Genomic DNA, 13,163 nt, shown 5'->3' with positions numbered 1-13,163 from the left:
GCCAAGAAGAACTTTTCCTGACAGCTTAATAAAAAAATAATAATAATAATAATAAATAAAAATGATCTCTCCACTCCTACTGCACAGTGCCTATTGGGATCTGTAGTATAACCATCCATTATAGTGTAGAATTATATGGCTACCATCTCAAACTATCACTCCCAGGATTCTTAGTTTTCTGCATAGAAGACTATGGGCTTGCTTGGCTTTAGCTCTCCCTCTGCTGGCTGGAGGAAGATGGTGCAGCAAAACGTCAGTATTTTAGGGAGAGAAGAATAAATGGCAATGGGCTTAATTCACAAAATGGTATCTATCTCTTTAAGATCAGCAGTAAAAATTAGTTCAGTGTTTTTTCAAAATTGTTTTTGCAACTCACTACAAACACTACTAAAATACCACATGCGCCATTTCTTTAAAGTGGTGCAAACCCTCACATATACCCAGTGAAGTAAACAGCCTCAGGGAGGGGACAAACAAATCATACCACCCCGGCTTCTTAACAACCGGTTGAAAGTTAATGCATTCCCTAAATTTGTCATGCCAGGACTACTACTACTTATTTAATGCATGCATTCCTTAGTGAATTGATCTTAACGCTGTTTTATGCGGTATTCACCAAGCGTTTGTACTTTTTGAGGTACATACTGCATAAAGAGATAGTGAACTGACATTTTACAGGATGCAATATGCTTTAATGAACTGAGTGCAATGTCTCCATCTCAATATCGTTGTAGCCCAGCACCTGGCTACAGAAGCACAAATCAGACATGCAATTGTTTCTCATCTGTCCAAGCAGAGTGTAAAAGAATAAGAGTCCAGTAAATGTTTATGATTCTTGGTAAACAGAAGACACAGCCAACATGTTTTGGGGACTCAAGGCTCCCTCTTCATCAGGGACAAGGAACAAGATGACTCAAAAATCATATAAAACACAATAATATCTTAAAACTGCAAGCACATGATAAATATGGCGTATATATTCTGTGGTCGCAGTTTTTAGGTATTCTGTTTAGTATGATTTTGTGTCATCTTGTTTTTTGGCCCTGATAAACGGGGATCCCTGAGCCCCAAAATACAATCATTTTGTCATCTGAATTTTCAGCAAAGATAATAGTCTATAACTTGAACGAACCTGTGTCACTCACATTATTTACACTTTCCTTGGACTGTATTGGGGACCCCCAGGGATACTCTACATACCAGAGACCTGCCTCCTTTGAATTGTTGATCACACGCGTTTTCCTTTTTTAGATGCAGTGCATTTGTCACACCTGGTGCAAGTTTCTTATCTGTGGCCCAGATTCAGCCTAAGGCCGGGTTCACACTATACTGCACGAGTGTAGTACGACTTTAATCCTACTTTGCTCTGCAACATCCGTCCTACACCCAACCGACTTTCATGAACAGGATCCGACTTTTCAGATAGTAAAACATGTCCTTTGACCAATCAAAACTAACATGCAATGGGAGGGGCTACAGCAGGGGACAGGAAACAACACAATGTCAGACAACAATCCAACTTTGATCCTACTTCAATGATAGTCAATGGGCTGAAGTAGGATCAAGTACAGGGAGTATTTTCAAAGTCAGACCAGTTAAGACGGCTCCCATAGGGAAACATTGATTTTCACGCGTCATGCGACATTAGCTCCCAATGTTGGTGCGTTTGTTGCACCAGTGAGAGAGGCCCGGAATTAAGCTGAAAGCTGGGTGGAGGGCCGGGCATGACAGATGCTAGGGGAAGAGCGTAGAGGGTTAAAAAGGAATAGAAGTTTGGGGGGGGGGGGTGGAGTGGAGAGAGAAAAGGAAAGGGGCAGAGCACTATAAAAGGAAGGGGAGGAGCTTAGAAGACAACGTGGGTCAGAGTGTACAGAAAGTTGGAGAGTGCGGACGAAACATCAGCAGTGGGCAGCTCTGGTATTGCAGGAGGCTTGGCGTGGGCGGACGGGACTTCAGCGGTGGGCAGCTTCTGCATTGCGGGAGGGGGTTGAGAGCTGCGGGCGGGTGTTTGCAGTGTGTGGGAGCGGCAGGCGGGGGGCGGTATGTCGGAGTTGGAAACTTTGTTTGAGCGGCAGAGCCAGGTGGCGGCCATTACGAGTGCGGTGGCGGCGGGGGCGATAGCGGGGGGGCATTGGGGAGAATACTCCACGCGCTCGGCGGTCCAAGCCGCCGGAACATTTTTCCCCAGGCCCCTCCACCAGAGCCCAGCGCCACCCTACGAGCAGGTGCAGTAGTGCCAGGGGGGTCCGGGCGGAATCCTCAGCAATGGCGGGGCTCGGTGAGCGGGGCAGGAGGTCCAGACGGAGCCAGCCCCCCACCGGTGAGTACAGTCGAGAGGGGGAGGATGGTTCCCCCGAGGACACGCAGCGTCTTCGCTGCAGGGGCAGACCCAGCGTAGGAGGAGCAGCGTCACGCCTGTGCGCCAGCAACCAGACGCTGCGGGCAGGTCCGGACGGTCGGAGGGGAGAAGCTTGGCGGAAGAAGAGAGAGGAAGAGCTGGGAGGCTGGTGCGGAGGCAGATGGCAGCAGTCACGCGGAGCAGAGCCAGGGGACGGGACGACAGTGTCGGGGGTGCTGCACGCAGAGGTTGATCCATGGCCGCTGGGGTGGCGTCGCCCGGCGGGCTGAGTACGCCTCTGCTACCTACAGCAGGAGTGCGTTCGGAAGGAGAGCTGTCGGGTTCGGAGGAGGAGATCCAGGATGGCGTCATGGCGGCTGGAGCATCCAGGACGGCGGCTGACGGGAGCAGACCCAGGCAGCCAGGTAAGACTTTTAGTCTCTCGCATAGTGATTTTAATGCTGCATTGTGTGGGATTGTTGGGGGGGGGGGGGTGTACAGGCTGCAAGGGGTGGTGTTGGGCCTGCAGTGGGCCCGGGGGGGCGGGCTGTCAGCCCGCCGCCGGCGGGTCAAAGGATCCTTTACAATCTTTATTGGAGGGCTTCAGGTTTTGATTCAACGGTTTGTGGCCGGGGCCACGGGGACAAATCGGGCTGGGGGTCGCAGGCATCGGTGGTCAATCTGGGGGGGTTCCCTGCCGAGTGGGTTACCGGGGGTTGTGGGGGCCCCGCAGGTTACGGATGCTCAGGTGGTGGCGGTTGCACCGCAGGAGTCACAACAGACGGGGACTCCGCAAGAAGAGGGCTCCACGCTTTCAGAGGTTGCCCCGCCGATGGGAGTGACCCCAACGGCTTGACGACGGGGGACACTGCGGTAAGTACGCCCGGGGTGGAAAAGAAAGGGGACTCCTTGGCAACGCCTAGGGTTGATGTGGTCAGGATAGCGGACGCCGCAAAGTGCGAGGTATATGTGTGCTACAAAGGGCCTTTGGGTGCACATCTGAAGCAGGAAGTGCAGGATAAGATCACCAAGGGTGAGTATGTGGAGATATTTTCATTGCTGCCCCTGGAAAAATTCGATCTGAATAGGGTCAAGCCTGATGACTCCAAAAAGGACGACGAGGAGAAGAGGCGGTATAGGCTTATACCACGGACTTTCGCAAACTGGCTACAAGCGTTCGCCATCATGGCCAGCGTGATCAGGGAGAAATCTCCGGAACACTGCTCGGCCCTCCATTGGGGAGGCGCATAGGGTCTATGTGGGCTCGGCGTGGCTACGATATGACGAACAATTCAGGCAGCGGAGGGCTGTTCGGCCGGATATCAGATGGGATCATAAGGATATCAGCCTCTGGATGCGCTTGATGTCGTCAGCGAGAGCTCCATCGCAGTTTTTTCAAGGGGGGGCCGGGGGAACCCCCGCCTCGGGACTTCCGGCCAGAAAGAAATTGGGGGTGTGCTGGCAATTTAACGAAGGGTCCTGCAAATTTGGAGGGTCCTGTCATTTCCGGCATGAGTGCTCCGGATGTGGGGGGAGCCACGCACTGTCCCGTTGTTTTAAGAGAAGTAAGCGCGGCGGAGACGCTGCGTTCAAGAGGGACAACGCCGGTGAGGGTGGAAAGGATGCGACCTTTCTTAAATAGGTAGCCGAATAGAGAGGCGGCGAGGGTGTTGGGGGAAGGTTTTGCGGTGGGTTTCAAAATTCCACCAGTGGCTCGGAACTTGCGATCCGCGCTGCTGCATCCTGGGGTGGTTTCTGAGAAATTGGCCAAGGAAATGGCGTTGGGGCGGATGAGTGCCCTTTCTCGGAATGGCCGTTGCCGGATTTGGTGGTGTCCCCATTAGGGGTGCTGCCTAAGAAGGAACCTAACAAGTTTCGGCTTATTCACCACCTCTCTTTCCCGAAAGGGGGTTCCGTGAATGACGCCATTGACCCAGAAGCCTGCACGGTGTCATACACTTCTTTTGACGTTGCGGTGTGTTGGGTGCGTCATTTCGGGCGGGGCGCGCTCATGGCAAAATCGGACATTAAGTCGGCATTTCGGCTGCTGCCGGTCCACCCGGAAAGTTTTCGCCTTTTGGGGTGCTGTTAGCAGGACCGTTTTTATGTGGATCAATGTTTGTCCATGGGCTGCTCCGTCTCCTGCGCCCTGTTTGAGCTCTTTAGCTCTTTCATGGAGTGGGTAGTGCGCGATTTGTCTGGCTGAGGTTCGGTTATCCATTATCTGGATGACTTCCTCGTGGTGGGCCCCCCGGCTTCCAATGTGTGTGCGATCCTTTTGGCCACGTTGTAGCACATTGCAGAGAAGTTCGGGGTCCCTCTGGCACCGGATAAAACGGAAGGGCTGGTAGAGGTGATGAGTTTTTTGGGCATTGAGATAGACACGGTCGCCATGGAATTCCGTCTACCGAGGGACAAAGTGGAAGGACTCCAGACGGAGATTAAGGAAATGGTGGGGCTGCGGAAGGTGCAGCTCAGGACACTGCAGTCAGTCTTGGGTAAGCTGAACTTTGCTTGCCGCATTATCCCTATGGGGCGAGTGTTTTGCTGACGGCTGTCGGCGGCCACGGCGGGAGCAACAGTTCCGACTCATTTTGTTAGATTGACGAGGGAGTACAGGGAGGATCTGCGGGTTTGGCATACGTTTTTGGAGGACTACAACGGACGTTCGGTCTGGATGGAGGGCCAGTGAGTAACTTCGACCTAGAGCTGATGACGGATGCGGCGGGGTCGACAGGCTACGGGGCGTATTTTCAGGGTCAGTGGAGTGCGGAGGCCTGGCCGCAGACTTGGGTGGATGAGGGGTTGACGAGGAACCTGGTGCTGCTGGAGCTGTTTCCGGTGGTGCTGGCATTGGCATTGTGGGGCGTGGCCTATCAGGACCTTAAGATAAGGTTGAATTGCGATAATATGGGAGTCGTGCAGGTGATTAACCGGATTTTAGCTTCCTCCCCACCGGTGATCAGACTGCTGCGCCATCTGGTGCTGCGGTGCTTGCAGATGAACATATTTTTGTATGCCGTCCATATTCCGGGGGTGGAGAATAACCGATGCCTTGTCTCAATTTCAGTGGCAGAGGTTTCGGGACTTGGCGCCGGACGCGGCGAGAGAAGGGATCCCCTGCCCGGGGTGGCTTTGGAAAATTGCTTTGGAGTCGCCACGGGATGGATCAAGAGGTCGGTGAGCGAATCGACTTGGTCGGCGTACAGTAGACAATCTAAAATATCAGCCATCAATATGTAAAATAAAAAGATAATTACCTTTGTGCCTTTTTTGGTGCTTGGATCTCGGTTGGCTTCTATGAGATGATCCCAGTATAATGAAACCAAAATTATTTGTTTTGGTGGTCTCTGGTCATCCTTAAGCCTCATACACACGATCAGACTTTGTACAAAGGGCATCGGCCGAGAACTTGTATTGCATACACACAGCAGGACTTTTTCAGCCAACTTTCACCAAATCACGTGGTTTTTCTGCTCTTTGCCGCCACCTTTGGTCAACTTCTGTATTGTTGTTTGATCTTTTGCATTGGTTCTGAGCATGCGTGTTTGTACTTTGTACAAAAGTCCTATGGTTTTCTGTACACACGATCAGACTTTGCTCCATCTGACTTTTGTTGCCAGAAAGTTTGTCCGTTCGCACAGCCAACAAAAGTCTGATGAAAACTGAAAAAGTTTGTCCGATGGAGCGTACACACGGTCGGATGTTGCTCCAAAACAGCTTATTTGCATGTTTGTTATCGTGTGTATGGGCCTTTAGGCTTGTGTAGATGGGACATTGTAGTATGCTTTGGATGCCTTCAGCTTGCATGGATGCTTCTGAGTTTCGTCACAGGTGATTCTGAGCTCCTTCTAATTTGCATCCAGGTGCTTTTGCATTCCTACTGACATGTATAGAGGAAGACCAGTTTTGATGCAATTATAACCTTGTGTATACAAGTCAGTGGCATATATATATATATATATATATATATATTTTTTATAGCTAAAGCAGAAGATAAAACTGTTGTCTCTGTCTACGTAGGATCATAAAATCTATCATTACCTTCACCAATGGGTAGATATTCAAACCCCTTTGTGTCAACTTGTGTTCATGTATTCAGGCCAAAATGACCAGGGTATGTAAACTATAGTTGCCACCTCATCCCTTTAAACCCGAACACGTATGAATTACACAGGTTCTGAGGCTAATTTCATGCAGATAAGGCACCAAGTGATTTTAATTATCAACCTTAATCAGTCACAGAAACTGTGTAATTAATATGTGTTCGGTTTTAAAGGGATGAGGTGGCAACCCTAATGTAAACCTTTTGATCAGAGTCATTTGGGTAGTTTCTGTTGTGATTATGATTTAAAAAGATGATTGATGACAAAGATGATTGATAATAAATGGCTTCAGCCAAACACCAACCTCTTTCACACGAACGATCCATTCAGGTCCACTTGTAAGTTTTTTAGGCGGACCTGAACAGATGCTCCATAGACCTCTATGGAGTGTTGGATGCCAGCGGTGACATGTCCGCTGACATCCGACCCGAAAAAGTGTGACGGAGGAAAAACCTGCTTTTCCATCCATCTGAGGATCGGGTCGGGTGATGAAAGACCGTGCGTTACGTTGGTCTGTCCCTGCGCAGTTTGCAGGGACGGACCTATCATCTTCCTGCTCAGCGGGGATCGACGGAGCGTTCCCCGCTGAGCAAGCGGATGTCCACGTGGAGGATCATCACGGACCTGTCCCATGTGAAAGAGGCCTGAGGCTACTTTCACACCAAAGCGTTGTGGGCACTGGCGGTAAAGTGGTGCTATACTTAGCGCCGCTTTACCATCGTTTTAGCAGCGCTATTCGGCCGCTAGTGGGGCAGTTTTAACTGAAAAAGGATTAAAACTGCCCGCAAAGCACTGCTGCAGTGGCGATTGCAGGAGGGTTTGCAGCGCTGCCCCATTGTTTTCAATGGGAAGGGGTGCTTTAGGAGCGGTAAATATATTGCTCCTACAGTGCGCCAAAGATGCGGTTTGCAGGACTTTTTTGACCGCCCTGCAAGCGCACTGCTCCAGTGTGAAAGCCCTCGGCTTTCACACTGGAGATACAGCAGCGGCTGTTTCAGGGTGCTATTTTTAGCCTTGTAGCGCCTGCAAAGTGCCCCAGTGTGAAAGGGACCTTACCATGAGTGAAAGAAATGTTTTTGTGTTATCATTCATACTCTCTGAAAAATGGCCAAGAAATCATAAATTCTGTCAAGGTATGTAAACTTATGAATAGGGATGAGCTCAGGCGTGTTCGCATGGAACACGTGCAGAACCCGCCAAGAAGTTGGCACAGCGCTGCGCTAATCACAGGCAGTGAGACATTTCCCCGATGCGCGGCTGCAGAGATCGGGTAATGTCTCACTGCCTTTGATTAGCGCAGCGCTACGCCGACTTCCTGGCGGGCTCTGCACGTGTTCCATGCGAACACGCCTGAGCTCATCCCTACTTATGAGCACAACTGTAGGTGCATGAATGCTTGTTAAAGGCTGCTTTAAAATTTAATGTCTGTGTTTCATTCCTTTCTGATGAGCGATCCATGTGGGGATCACTCTTCAGGGAACATTTGACAGGTAGTGAGGAGGTGTTGCATCGCTTCCTCACTGCCTGTTTTTAAACCCCCAAATGCTGGATGACTCTGCCGCAACCACGTGCATTGCATGCATTTGCTGCACCGCCCCACTCACTTTAATTGCTTGCGTTTGGTGGGTGGTAGTGACCACCAAACGTGACAGGGGGTATATTTCCTACTGTAGCGTGTGTACACCACTGGACACTGTCTTTCAGCCTGGGTTCAAACTATAGCGATGCGGGAACCAGTGCGATTCAAGCGCCGCTTCCCGCATCAAATCTCTCCCACAGGCAGTTCACACTGCCCTCTATGAACCACATGTTAATGACACCCCCAGGTCGTTCCACAGACAGCAGTGCAAACAGTGGATTCAAACAGAAATCAGATTGCGTGGGTGTGAACACCCATGCGATCCGATTTCAGTGTGGGGAAAAAAAGTCTCTGCACCTTTTTTGTGCGAATCCAATGCGAGTTCAGCCATACAAACTGTTGCACAGACATCGCATGTGATTGGCACAGTAATGCGGGTGCGAATCACATGCAATGTCTGTGTTTGCATATGTGTGAACCCAAGCTCAAGGGGGAGTAGTTGAGGGTCTAGAAAAACACTGATCTGTGTTTTTACTCCCCACCTACAAGTGGATGGGCTGTAACTAAGATGAGTACGTGTTGTTGTGGCTTTGCATAATGGTGCAGCAATTTTAATGTGAGATGCAGTGTGATCCCACAATATAAAATACATTTAAAAAAGTTAAATATGAAGCATCAGGAGGCAGCAGTATTGCCTCCTAAGCACCTACAAACCTCCTTTTACTGTCCTCTGAAAATTGATCCACCGTATATATCGCTTTTCAGAACCCCCCTATTGGGTCTGACTCACAGCACTAGGGACCCAAACTGTATGTCACAAGAGCTGAGGAATATGAGTGATTAAGCATGGGTTATGTACAAATTTGAGTTTCTTTGATTTGTATGTTACACTTGAATTCTATGTCACTGGGATGAGGTGGCAGGTAAGTGGGCTGCTGCAAACCGGCACAACCTCCCCGACACTGGCTCAGAAACGCCTCACAGAAGAGGAAGAAATGTAACGAGAACTGTTTCCAAAGTATAAAGAGTTCATGTCTGTATGGAGAAGTGTCACTTTTAAGATGGAGTGCTGCTTAAGCCCTGGTTCACACCAGCGAGACTTCAAAGAAGTGCGATTTCATGTGCAGCTTGCTAATAATGTGATTTCATTTAAAAGCTATCAATGCAAGTCGCACTGACTTTGCACGGAAATAGTGTAGGAACCTTTTTTAAAGTCATTGCGACTCGAGTCGCAGCAAATTTAAAGGCTCCACTGCCGCAAATGGGGCTTGTCATGCAACTTTGAACTGTCGAGTCGCATGACCAGCTGCACTGGTGTGAACCAAGGCTTAAACATTTGTGTTAACCAACAGCCTTAGCCCACCTCTGGGGGCCACTAGTGAATGCTCTCTCCCTGTCCCCAGCTTGAGCAATCAACTTTTTTCAAGCCAGCAGGGCTACTTAGGCCGCGTACACACGCGCGGACTGTTCGCCCAACTTTGTCCGTCCAACAGTTTCGGCAAACAGTCCGCTCAAACTTAGCATGGACGGACATGGCCACACACGACGGACGAACAGTTTGCTGAAACCGTGCGCGATGACGTGAACGGCACGTACGACGGGACGAAAAATACGACGTCCTATACACTGCATTATAGCTTTCGGCGTGAAAATCCTTTCTGAGCATGCGCGCAACTTTGTTTGACGAACAAGCCTACACACGAGCGGACTGTTCGCTGAAACAAGGTTTCAGCGGACAGTTTTACGGAATTTCCGAAAAACCTTGTCCGTCCAACTGTCCGCTAAAACTGTCCGCTGAAAGCCCACACACGAGCGGACTGTCCGCCCAAACACTGTTCAGCGGACAAAGTTGGACGAACAGTCCGCCCGTGTGTACGCGGCCTTAGGCTTTGTTTTCACACATTCAGCCGCATATTTTTACCTCCCCAAACTACTCACCATTAGAAAGATAGGAAACATATTCCATTGTCACATTCAGGTGGTTCTGCTCAAGTGAATGGAAGCAACTGCCCTGTAACCGTTTGCAATACACACAGTGGCAGCGTGGTGCTGCAGGCTTTTAGGGATTACACAAGGCGGTAAGGAGGCGACATAATGCAACCTCATCGTTTGTTAAATGCCCTCTTAAAAGCCACCCAGTGGGTGTCGCTTTTCAGAGGGCCAACAAAAGTGTAAATTAGACTTTCCTTTCAATAAGCCAAAATGCAAATAGTAATCTTGCGTGTTGTGAATGGGCCCTAAACTTTTTCAATGAAACCCCAATAAACCCACAAAAAAAACAGAAGAATACATACTGTACCATATTAGATACACTATATTGCCAAAAGTATCTGGGCGCATGGATTTTAATAGCATCCCAGTCTTAGTCCGTAGGATTCAATATTGAGTTGGCCCACCATTTGCAGTTATAACAGCTTTAAAATGGGGGTTCCACCCTAAAGTGGAACCTCCGCTGATTGGAACCTTCCCCCCCTCCGGTGTCACAATTGGCAGCTTTCAGGGGGGAGGGGGTGGAGATACCTGTCAAAGACAGGTATTTACACCCACTTCCGGGCATAGACTCCCGTGGGAGTCTACGCCATTTCCTGTCCTGCCGCGCTGTCTGCTGGGACACACACGGGTCTCAGAGACAGCGCGGACAATTCCTATTGTGCTGCGCGACTCGCGCATGCGCAGTAGGGAACTGGGAAGTGTAGCCGATTCGCTTAACTTCCTGATTCCCTCATCTAGAATGGTGGCGGCAGCAGCCGAGAGCCGAGCTATCGATCGGCCTCGGCTGCCGGCAACGCTGGAACCCGGGACAGGTGAGTGTCCATTTATTAAAAGTCAGCAGCTGTAGTATTTATAGCTGCTGGCTTTTAATATTTTTTTTGTAGGTGGAATCTCTCTTTAACTTTTCCGGGAAGGATAGCCACAAGGTTTAGGAGTGCGTCTATGGAAATGTTTGACCATTCTTCCAGAAGCACATTTGTGAGGTCAGTCACTGATGTAGGAGAGAGGGCCTGGCTCACAGTCTCCACTCTAATTCATCCCAAAGGTATTCCATTGGGTTGAGGTGCAGGCCAGTCAAGTTCCTCCACCCCAGACTCGCTCATCCATGTATTTTATGGACCTTTCTTTTTGCACTGGTGCACAGTCATGTTGGAACAGGAAGGGACCATCCTCAAACTGTTTTCACAAAGTTGGGAGCATGAAATTGTCCAAAATGTCTTGGTATGCTGACGTCTTAAGAGTTCCCTTCACTGGAACTAAGGGGCCAAGCCCAACCCCTGAAAAACAACCCCACACCATAATCCCCTTCCATCAAATGATTTGGAGGGGTGATCCAATACATTTGGCATATAGTGTGGATGAGTGAGTCTGGGTGGAGAAATTTGACCAGTCTACGCAGAGTCTTGACCTCAACTCGATAGAACACCTTTTGGATGAATTAGAGTGGAGACTCTGAGCCAGGTCTTCTCCTCCCCATCAGTGCCTGACCTCACAAATGTGCTTCTAGAAGAATGGTCAAACATTCCCATAGACACACTTCTAAACCTTGTGGACATCCTTTCCCAGAAGAGGTGAAGCTGTTATAGCTGCAAAGGGTGAGCCAACTCAGTATTGAACCCTACAGACTAAGACTGGGATGCTATTAAAGTGGTTGTAAACCCTTACAAACCACTTTGACCTACAGGTAAGCCTAGATTATGGCTTAGCTGTAGGTCCAAGAAATATCTCCTAAACCTATACGGTTTAGGAGATATTTACAAAAAGACAGCCACCGTTGTCTACGGCGCATGCGCCATAGACAGTGGCACGCAGGCGCACTGGGCAGGCCATAGATCGCTGCGATATGCCACTCGTGTCGGCTCCCGTCCGTATGCGCGGGAGTGACGTCATCGCAGCTCCAGCAAATCACAGCGCCAGAGCAGCGAGACCCGAAAGTCACTCCGGGATACATGGCAGTGGCGAACATGAAGACGGAGGACCACTTCGGGGGCTTTGCTCTCAGGTAAGTTATTCATAATGAGCTAGTATGCTATGCATACTAGCTCATTATGCCTTTGCCTTGCAGGTTGCTTTTTTTTTTTCAACTGCCTTTACTTCCTCTTTAAAGTTCATGTGCCTGTAAAGGCAGATGTCCCAATACTTTTGACAATATAATATCTTTTTTTTTTTTTTTCCAACTGGAGTTACCCTTTAAGATAATGCTACCATTCTTTTTATGGGCTTTAATTTTTTCAGGTGTATTTATGAACCAATAAAAGAGGTGGAGCCACGAAGGCAGAATGCCATCATTCACGCGTACCTAGGGCAGCATTAAACATGGCCCAGGGAACAATAGAAAGGAACATGTGAAGCAGTTACATGAATGCACAGCATGAGTGTTTATACATAGCATTAATGTCACTCTTCCACATTGCTGCTGGGCACTGCTTTATGGGATACAGAAAAAAAGAACGCTGAACTTCTGACTTACAGCCACCTCCGATTTCTCACCATAAAAATCGGTATTTTCACAGCCTCGTGTCATTAATTTTTTCTTTCTTTTTTTTTCTCTCTTTTACAGGAGAGTCATTAAACATCAGCTGTTCTACCTTGGATTCCAGATGTTCTACTATCCACGAGACGAATATAGAGAGGGCACCTCGCGCAGAGAGCTTGGCAGAACGATATGTTGTCTTGTAGATTATAGGCATGCAATAACGTACACCTATAAATTTGACGGCATCAATAAATCTGCCTAGCAAAGAATTCTGTTCTCCATTAGAGGTGTTCTGTGTTTGATTTCAGCTTAAACCCTCTCCTGCAATACTGAAAATGCTCAGGAAAGCTATTGGGTGAACATGTTACCAAAATAAATGAATGATAGTGATCTAAGTACTGACCTAGCCGAATGAAGCACAGGATATAGTTGAATGTGTAGCAAGTAGCTTCACACTCAACTTTTGGTTTGTGGTGCCTGCTACTAGGCTAGAATGAAATATTCATCAGAGTAGTCATTCTCAACTAGAGTTCCGTGGAACCCTTGGGCTCTTCAAGGGGTTACATAGTAGGTGAGGTTGAAAAAAAGACATAAGTCCATTAAGTCCAACCTATGTGTGTGATTATATGTCAGTGTTACATTGTATATATCTGTATTTTGTGGTCATTCAGG

General features: G+C 48.8%; 1 long non-coding RNA gene across 1 annotated transcript; it reads left to right on the top strand.

The window, feature by feature from the left end:
- Window positions 1–6,045: 6,045 nt before the first annotated feature.
- On the top strand, window positions 6,046–12,760 carry LOC143988714 (uncharacterized). The gene is made up of 2 exons (XR_013276902.1): window positions 6,046–6,172; window positions 12,576–12,760. It is a non-coding gene; the product is annotated as an uncharacterized LOC143988714 (long non-coding RNA).
- The last annotated feature ends 403 nt before the right edge of the window (window positions 12,761–13,163 follow it).

Source organism: Lithobates pipiens, unplaced genomic scaffold, assembly GCF_037356315.1.
Source record: "Lithobates pipiens isolate NorthernLeopardFrog02 unplaced genomic scaffold, aLitPip1_a1.2 Scaffold_1, whole genome shotgun sequence".
Taxonomy (NCBI): domain Eukaryota; kingdom Metazoa; phylum Chordata; class Amphibia; order Anura; family Ranidae; genus Lithobates; species Lithobates pipiens.
Note: the sequence above shows the minus strand (reverse complement) of the source record. Positions and strands in the feature narration are given on the sequence as shown.